The sequence below is a fragment of the Mauremys mutica genome, chromosome 10 (assembly GCF_020497125.1).
Source record: "Mauremys mutica isolate MM-2020 ecotype Southern chromosome 10, ASM2049712v1, whole genome shotgun sequence".
In the NCBI taxonomy this organism is placed as follows: Eukaryota; Metazoa; Chordata; order Testudines; family Geoemydidae; genus Mauremys; species Mauremys mutica.
This window is the reverse complement of record NC_059081.1, coordinates 13,710,022-13,717,589: the sequence shown is the minus strand read 5'-3', so window position 1 is coordinate 13,717,589 and position 7,568 is coordinate 13,710,022.

Below are 7,568 nucleotides of genomic sequence, written 5' to 3'. Positions count from 1 at the left end.
CACAAATCCCCCTCCACAAGAGGCGTAAGGCTTATGTCCGTGTAGTTAGGGTGATGCAGTGTCTGTGTAGACACTGCAGTCCTTACATTGGCTATTGGCTGTCTTGTTAATTTCATGGCAGGAGCTGTGAAATTGACAAGAAAGGCCTAGGTGCCTCCATGCCTCCGAGAGCTGGGTGGCCTGACCCTCCTCCTGCCTGGGAGCCAGGGCAAGGAGCACCGGTGGCCTCCCCCAGTGATGAGCTGCCAAAATCTTAATAACCGGTTCCCTACCGGATCTTCGGCGGCACTTCAGCAGTGGCTCCTTCAGTGCCACCGAAGACCCGGAGTGAATGAAGGACCCGCCGCTGAAGTGCTGCCAAAGACTTGGAGCACCACCCAGTGAGTACAAGCCCCACGTGTGGTTTTTTATGTGGCTTTTTTTTTTTTTTAGTCATCCCTGCTGGGGCCCCGTCGAAATCTGGCCCCGCACTTCCTAAATCTGGCCCTGCACACCGGGATTGCAAAATTGTATCAGGGGCTGGGTAGGGAAGGCTGTGCCTCCCAAAACAGCCTGTCCCCCACCATCCGACCCCCACCCACATCCTGCCCCCGACTGTCCCCCTCAGAACCTGCAACCCCTCAACTCCCCCTGCTCCTTGTCCCCTGACCACCCCCTCCTGAGACCCCCCCACCCTAACTGCCCCTCAGGACCCACCCCCTACCCAACTCGCCCTGCTCCCTGTCCTCTGAGTGCCCCGATCCCATCCACCACCACCCCAACAGACCCCCCGGAACTCCCACACTTACCCAACCCCCTGTTCCCCATCCCCTGACCGCCCCCCCAGAACCTCCGCCCCCTCCAGCCGCTCCCTGCCCCTTATCCAACTCCTCCTCCCAGCCCCGGCCCGGCCCCCTTACCATGCTGCTCAGGGCAGTGTGTAAGGATGTTGCGCGGCCCGCTGGGGCTCGCAGCCCCCCACCCTTACCTTGCTGCTCAAAGTGGCAGGAGCTCCAGAGCCGCCCAGAGCACTGGCGCCGGCAGCAGGGAGTTGCCAGCAGAGCTTAGAGACCAGACTCTCAGCTCCCCATGCTGCCCCTCGTAGGTCAGGGCAAGCACTCCTGGTGAGGACGTGCACCATTGACCCTAGAAGACTAGTGTGGACATGCACCACCTCAGTAATTACTGCAGTGGCTGTAAGTTGCCCTAATATAGGTTGACTTACGTTTCTAGTATAGGCATACCCAGAGAGAGATCACATCACAGAGGAGGAGCGGTTTCTGAGGCAAGGGGGAGTTGGTCCCCTGAACTCATGTAATAAGATTCTCTGGACCCTGATTCTTGAGCAGGCTCAAGCATCACCAGTAAGTGATCAGAATACACGACTCATTTCAAATGCGAAGAGTAGATAATTGGAGAGCGGGATGAGCCTTATGAAGAGAAGGAAATTGCTAATGTTTTCCAGTCTCCTTTCTCTTTAATGTTGACTGATAGATTCAGTTTCCTTTCTCAGATCAGATTTAGTGGAGGCAAGGCACATGCATCATCAAAAACAGGAGGCTGAAACCTCATCAGCAACAAGCATTTTAAAACTTGCTGTAGAAGCAGTGGACCATCCAAATGAGAGCCGTGGTGCATCCCACATAAATTAAAGGAGTTGGCCTGTCTCACCAGTGTAGTGAATAATGCTTCTTGGACTAAAGTAGCTTCTCATAGGGCTTCCGTTGGCAATCAGTGAATCTGTATTGTGTGATATTAATTCATCCATCATTTTGTAATAGCAAGCCACATGGATCAAGCCTCCCTCGCTCTCTGCAATGAAGGGACTTACAAACAGTGTCTGTGGCTTGTTGCCTTGGCCGATACCTCCTTGTCCTTGCGCTTTCTGATTTTGTTAATGGGACGTGGGAGAGGGAGGTTCATCAAAATGATCAGGCCAGATCCTCCATTTTACTCACTCCATTTTACTCAGGCCAATTCCCACTGAAGGCACAGGCTCAGTGCACCTCCTGAAGGAACGGCTCTTATAGGGCCTCGGCTGTAGTTTCAAGTTCCTTCTCCAAAGGCTGAATTCTCATTCAGGAGATTCCACAGAGTCCAGGGCCAGGAGGCAGCTTTGTGATTGACTAGTCTGACCTTCTGTAGAACGCAGGCCATAGGGATTTCCTGTATTAAGGTCGGTATCTAGGCTTTGGGACTGCGCTCATCACCATTGTATCCAAGAGATGTACACGTTTGTAAAGCTCTTCAGTTTCTGCTGTTAGCAGAGCATACAGCTTTCCACATATGCCCAGACCTCAGTACACATTTACATGTGTCATACCTGCTCTGTGTTGGGTACGTGGGGTAGCAGTCAAACGCTGTGCCAAAACTAGGGTTAAAACTTTATCTTCGAGGCCTAAGCTCATGGTCTTCAAAGAAGTTCACACAATTAATAGTTCTGGCTGTTTATATAGCACCAATATCGTTCTAGTGGGTGCTTCAGAAACAACTATGGATACAAGGTCTCTGCCCCTGAAAGCTCAGCAAATATGGGAAGAGAGGCATAACAAAATCAAAATGATAAAATGATGAACCCTGGCTTTGTCAAAATGCAGCAGATATTTATTGACAGGCATATGTGATTGAATGATGGTATCCAGCATGAGCTTAAGAAACAAAGCCAAGCTGGCAAAAACTCCCCTGCCCCAGAAAAGAGGGTGATTTCTAATCAGACATTTAGTTCTTGCTTTTCCCACATGCTCATCCAATTTTTGTTTCTGCTCCTGCAGTTAGTTCTTGTTTTTGCCCCATCAGAACTCAATCTTTAAAAGTTAAGGAAATGTTCAGATCTGGACTTCCCAGTTCATAATATGTATTATGCAGAATTCAACCCAAGTTCCCGTCTTTATGCACAATGCCTCTCTCCTCAGCTGTTTGAAAAGCTGACACTGATCGGTTTCATATCCCACTTAAAGTTTTTGCTGGGAAGCCCTTTTGCCTCTAAATTCCAGGTGGCAAATAAAGTTTTAAAGGGGAAAAGGTCATGTTACTTAGTAGGACTCATGTTTAGAATAATATAAATACTGCCTTTGTCTATCAAGACTGGAAAATAACCATCTCTACTTTCACCCTGCTTTCTGCACCCAGCCACTTGGTTGGGTATATGGCAGGTTGCGCTATTCATTGTGACTAATGTTTGTTGAAGTTCTAGTTCTTTTTTCTACTCTCAGATTGTTCATGAACCAACCCTTATTTCTATGAGTGTCTTACTTAATTGTAAAGTATCAGAGGGGTAGCTGTGTTAGTCTGGTTCTGCTTCTTACTTAATTGTAAGTAAACGCCTAGTAGTTTATGGGACCAAATTTCAGCCTGTGGGTATCAACCTCTATTATTAGCTGTGGTTCTTGATCTGCGTCACAGTGCATTATTTCTTCTCCCCAACTGAATGTTTAAACAAGAAAATAACAAGTGACTAATAACAGCAGACAGTGAATAGTTCACTTTGGTCTGAATCTTTAGATTAATCATCCCCAGGCTAAAATATGCAAAACATTCGGGATTTTCAAACTTTTTCACAGCTATACAACAGCCTTCCAAATACTCACAAACACTGTCTGTTATGACCCCATAAGTTAACTGTAAACTGAGTTCTTGACTTCCATTGCCCAAAACATTTGCAAATCCATTATCATATTAGTCACCCAGCTCTAGTTGAGTAAGAACCCCATATTCAGATGGGGGCCTCCTCTCAGGATGTCCAACCACCATATTTGGATGAGTTAAGTGGCCATCTCTGTGTCTCTGTGATAAGTTCAGCCTCCCAGTGCAGAATATGGACATCCTACTAAGTCTCCCACATTTGATAACTAGGCTCACTTTGTTGAAATTCAATCACAATTGCTTATAATTTCCTGTGTCAAGGTGGTCTGTTGCTTCAAGAAGAATTAGGCAAAGGTGTGGCAAATTGGTAAATAAGTAGTACCTGAGAGAAGGAAGCTGATAAAAACAGGAACTTCAAAGGAGCGAACTAGCTGATCATGATGGTCACTTCTGACCTTAAAGTGTATAAGCTACTAACTATTTGAAAAGAGGAAGCAACAGCCAGTGCTGGCCAGGACTCAGATCAACCTTGGAAATAACGTCCGTTGTAACTTTGTTTTGGAACTTCATTAACCTAACACTTCTTAAAGTGGGAGACCACCCTGGCATGGTCTCAATGCAGCCAAAGAAAGCTCTTCTTGATCCCAAGTTAATTTTTTGCAATTGTTTCTATTTTACCCACAAGAGACCATTACAATTATGCTATGGCTACATTAGAGAGCTCTCCCATTGATTAATTAATCCACCCCAAATGAGCAACGGTGGCTTTCCACACCAGCGCTTACTTCGGTGTAATTCACGTCGCTTGGGGGTGAGGGGGGGGTGGCTCATTCACACCCCTGAGCGACATCAGTTATACCAACCTAAGCCGTAATGGAGACATAGCCAAAAGGTAACAGTGAGAGAGCTCCATGCGCATTAATGTCATGGTCACATGGCTGACATGAACACAAAGTGCCCCACACTGCCTTTTTCTTACCAAAGCTACCATTCGGTTAATATGACACATCTGATTACACATGAACTTTGTTTAAGGCTTTATCTGCACTGGAAAATTTCGCTGCTTTAACTAGACTGTTAAAGTTACAGCAACCCTACCACCCCAGAGTGGGCTCGGGTATACCGGTATAAAAGTGCTTATACTAGTATTGCTCATTCTGCTTTGGGAAGTGAAATATCCCATACCAATATAAAGCACCTTCCTACTACTACAACTGCATCTCCACTAGGCTTTTAGTGGTATAACTATGTTGCGGGGTGGGGGAAATCATCCCTCTTACTAACATAGTTATACTGGTAAAGCTTGAGTGTAGACCAGTCCTAAATCCCTGCATTTGGTGACCTGCTTTTTCCATTCACACCTGACCTCTAAACTGGTGAATGTCTCCTGGAAGGGGAAAAAAACAAACTGCTCCTCTTAGCCCAGGGGTGGGCAAACTTTTTGGCCCAAGGGCTACATCTGGGTGGGGAAATTGCATGCAGGGCCATGAATGTAGGGCTCGGGCAGGGGGTTGGGGTGCGGGAGGGAGTGCAGGGTGTGGGAGGGGGTGCGATGTACAGGAAGTTGCTCAAGGCAAGGGGTTGGGGCGCAGGAGGGCGTGTGGAGTACTGGAGGGGTGAATTTTGTGTTGGTTTCCAGTTAGAAGCACTGAAAGCAGAAGTCCTCTAATTATATCTTGAAGCATATGTATTATTGGCAGCAGGAGTGCAGGGTAAAACTTTCTAAAGTACCCATTAGGACTTGGGTGTTCTTGAAAATCTGACCCTCAAGGCTTACAACCCAGTTGTGTGCTTAAACACTCTTGCGATGAATCTACAGATGGTTGAATTGTTTGTTAGGAATAATAGCCATTGTGAATTTAGCCCCTTTTCTTGGTTAGCAAAACTTTCTTACACTCATCTTGGATTTTTTTTAATGTATTAATTATTCATAAATATTCACTGGCTATTCTGAACAAATGTTGGGAGGCCCAGTCCTTTGAAGGTGTAAATCAGTGTAACTCTACCTACTGTGTTAGCTTCAGACCATCGGTTTTTTGTGACCTCTTTGCTTTGGCTGTTCTCTATTTATTGTTCCTGGTGTGTGGTTGGTCACCCAAGTCACATGGCGCTATTTCTGCTCCCTAATTGGATGGACTGAAATATTTTAAACAAGAGAAAAATGAGCTGTGACTAATGCACTGTCTGGTATGTTGTCATGCAAGTAACCATTGTGCTAAAACTCAGTCCATTCAGTCCTTGTCCCCTCACCTGAGACTGCCCGCAAGCTTGATCTGCCAGCCAATGCTCATTTATAATTCAATCCACTCGCTGTTCTTGTGTTGTATTGCACTTCGTCAAGCATTGATTTCAGTAACAGTCCGTTTGCACTCCCATTGCTCCTGCTTGTAGAGCCCTCAGAATGTGAGATTCCCTGATATATTAGCCTCATCTGATTGGCTAACACCATATGTCCTGTTCCCTGCTAGCTGTTCTGAATGGGCTAAAATGAGCATACATGCAGTGTCGTACTTTACAGACACATACAGGCCCTGTCCCCTGCTCCACAGGTTTTACAATCAAAATCAGGCAAATAGATGATACACACAGAAACGAGGCAGCTGAGGACAACATGGGCATGGCAAGTGAGATTTTTTATACTCTATGTTTATTCTTTTGTTAGACTGATCTGGGGCTTTTGTTGCTCTTTTTTTTTTAATCCTATTTCCTCTAAGGTGTGTGTCATTTTAGCTCACATATAGGAATTATAAACACTAACCCAGGGGCATTTCTGGCTGTTAAAATAAAGTGGCATGTATTGTCTGAATGCTTTCTATTTGTGCATGCAACTTTAGATGAACTGGGTCAAAAGAAATAAATAAATAATGACCAAGACATTCTGCAGGGCCAGACAGGGGACAGGCCAATTCTAAAATGCAAAGTACATGAAAACTGAAAGGACCACGCTGAATGAGTCACCGTTGTCATCTGATTTTGTAAGTACTACTTAACCGTGCGACCAGGGACCTGAACTGTCCTTTGTAACCCTTCCTAACATAAAGGCACGGACCCTGCTTTCAAGATCTCAGGATCAGACTTACAATATTTGAGTCTTCATCCGTAATACTATGAAGCTTATGTTCAAAGTGAAACCAGAGAGAAATCTTTAGGGGCAATGATAAGAAGGAAAAAAAAACCCTTCACCCTCACTGGTAATATGTGCTTAGCTAAGCAGCATTTCTAGGCTGAAGGGTTACTTGTGTTATTCAGGTCCACTAAAATAATCTCCCTGATGGCTGGATTCACAAATCCTAATCCTGGACCCCTGTAAATCTGTCTCAGGTTCTCAGCATGCTTGAATTGTGGGGAATTCAACGTGGCATGCAGCCGTGGAGGAGAGTGCTTTATAATTCTGTTTCACCAGGAACAGCCTCCCAAAGAAGACTGCTCACTTGGGATATTTAAAACCAGACTGAAAAAAATAAATAAAAGAACAGGTGTCCTTGTGGCACCTTAGAGACTAACACATTTATTTGAGCATAAGCTTTCGTGGGCTACCGCCCACTTCATTGGATGCATGCAGTGGAAAATAGAGTAGGAAGATCTACATATATTGTGACAGACCCAGACCAGTGGGGTAGAGGAGTCTGGCAGAGGGCAAATATACTGGTCACTGGGTGAGTAGTTTTCTGTTCCCTGAGTGACCAAAGCAGGGGCTGCATTAGAGTAACCAGGAAACTGCTAGAACCAATTAAGGCAGACAGGCTGATTAGAACACCTGCAGCCAATCAAGGCAGGCTAATCAGGGCACCTGGGTTTAAAAAGGAGCTCACTCCAGTCAGGTGAGGGGGAGCTGGAGAAGAGGAAGTGTGTGAGAGGAGCTGGGAGCAAGAGGCATAAGGAGCTGGGCGGGTGTACTGCTGGAGGACTAAGGAGTACAAGTATTATCAGACACCAGGAGGAAGGTCCTGTGGTGAGGATAAAGAAGGTGTTTGGAGGAGGCCATGGGGAAGTAGCCCAGGGAGATG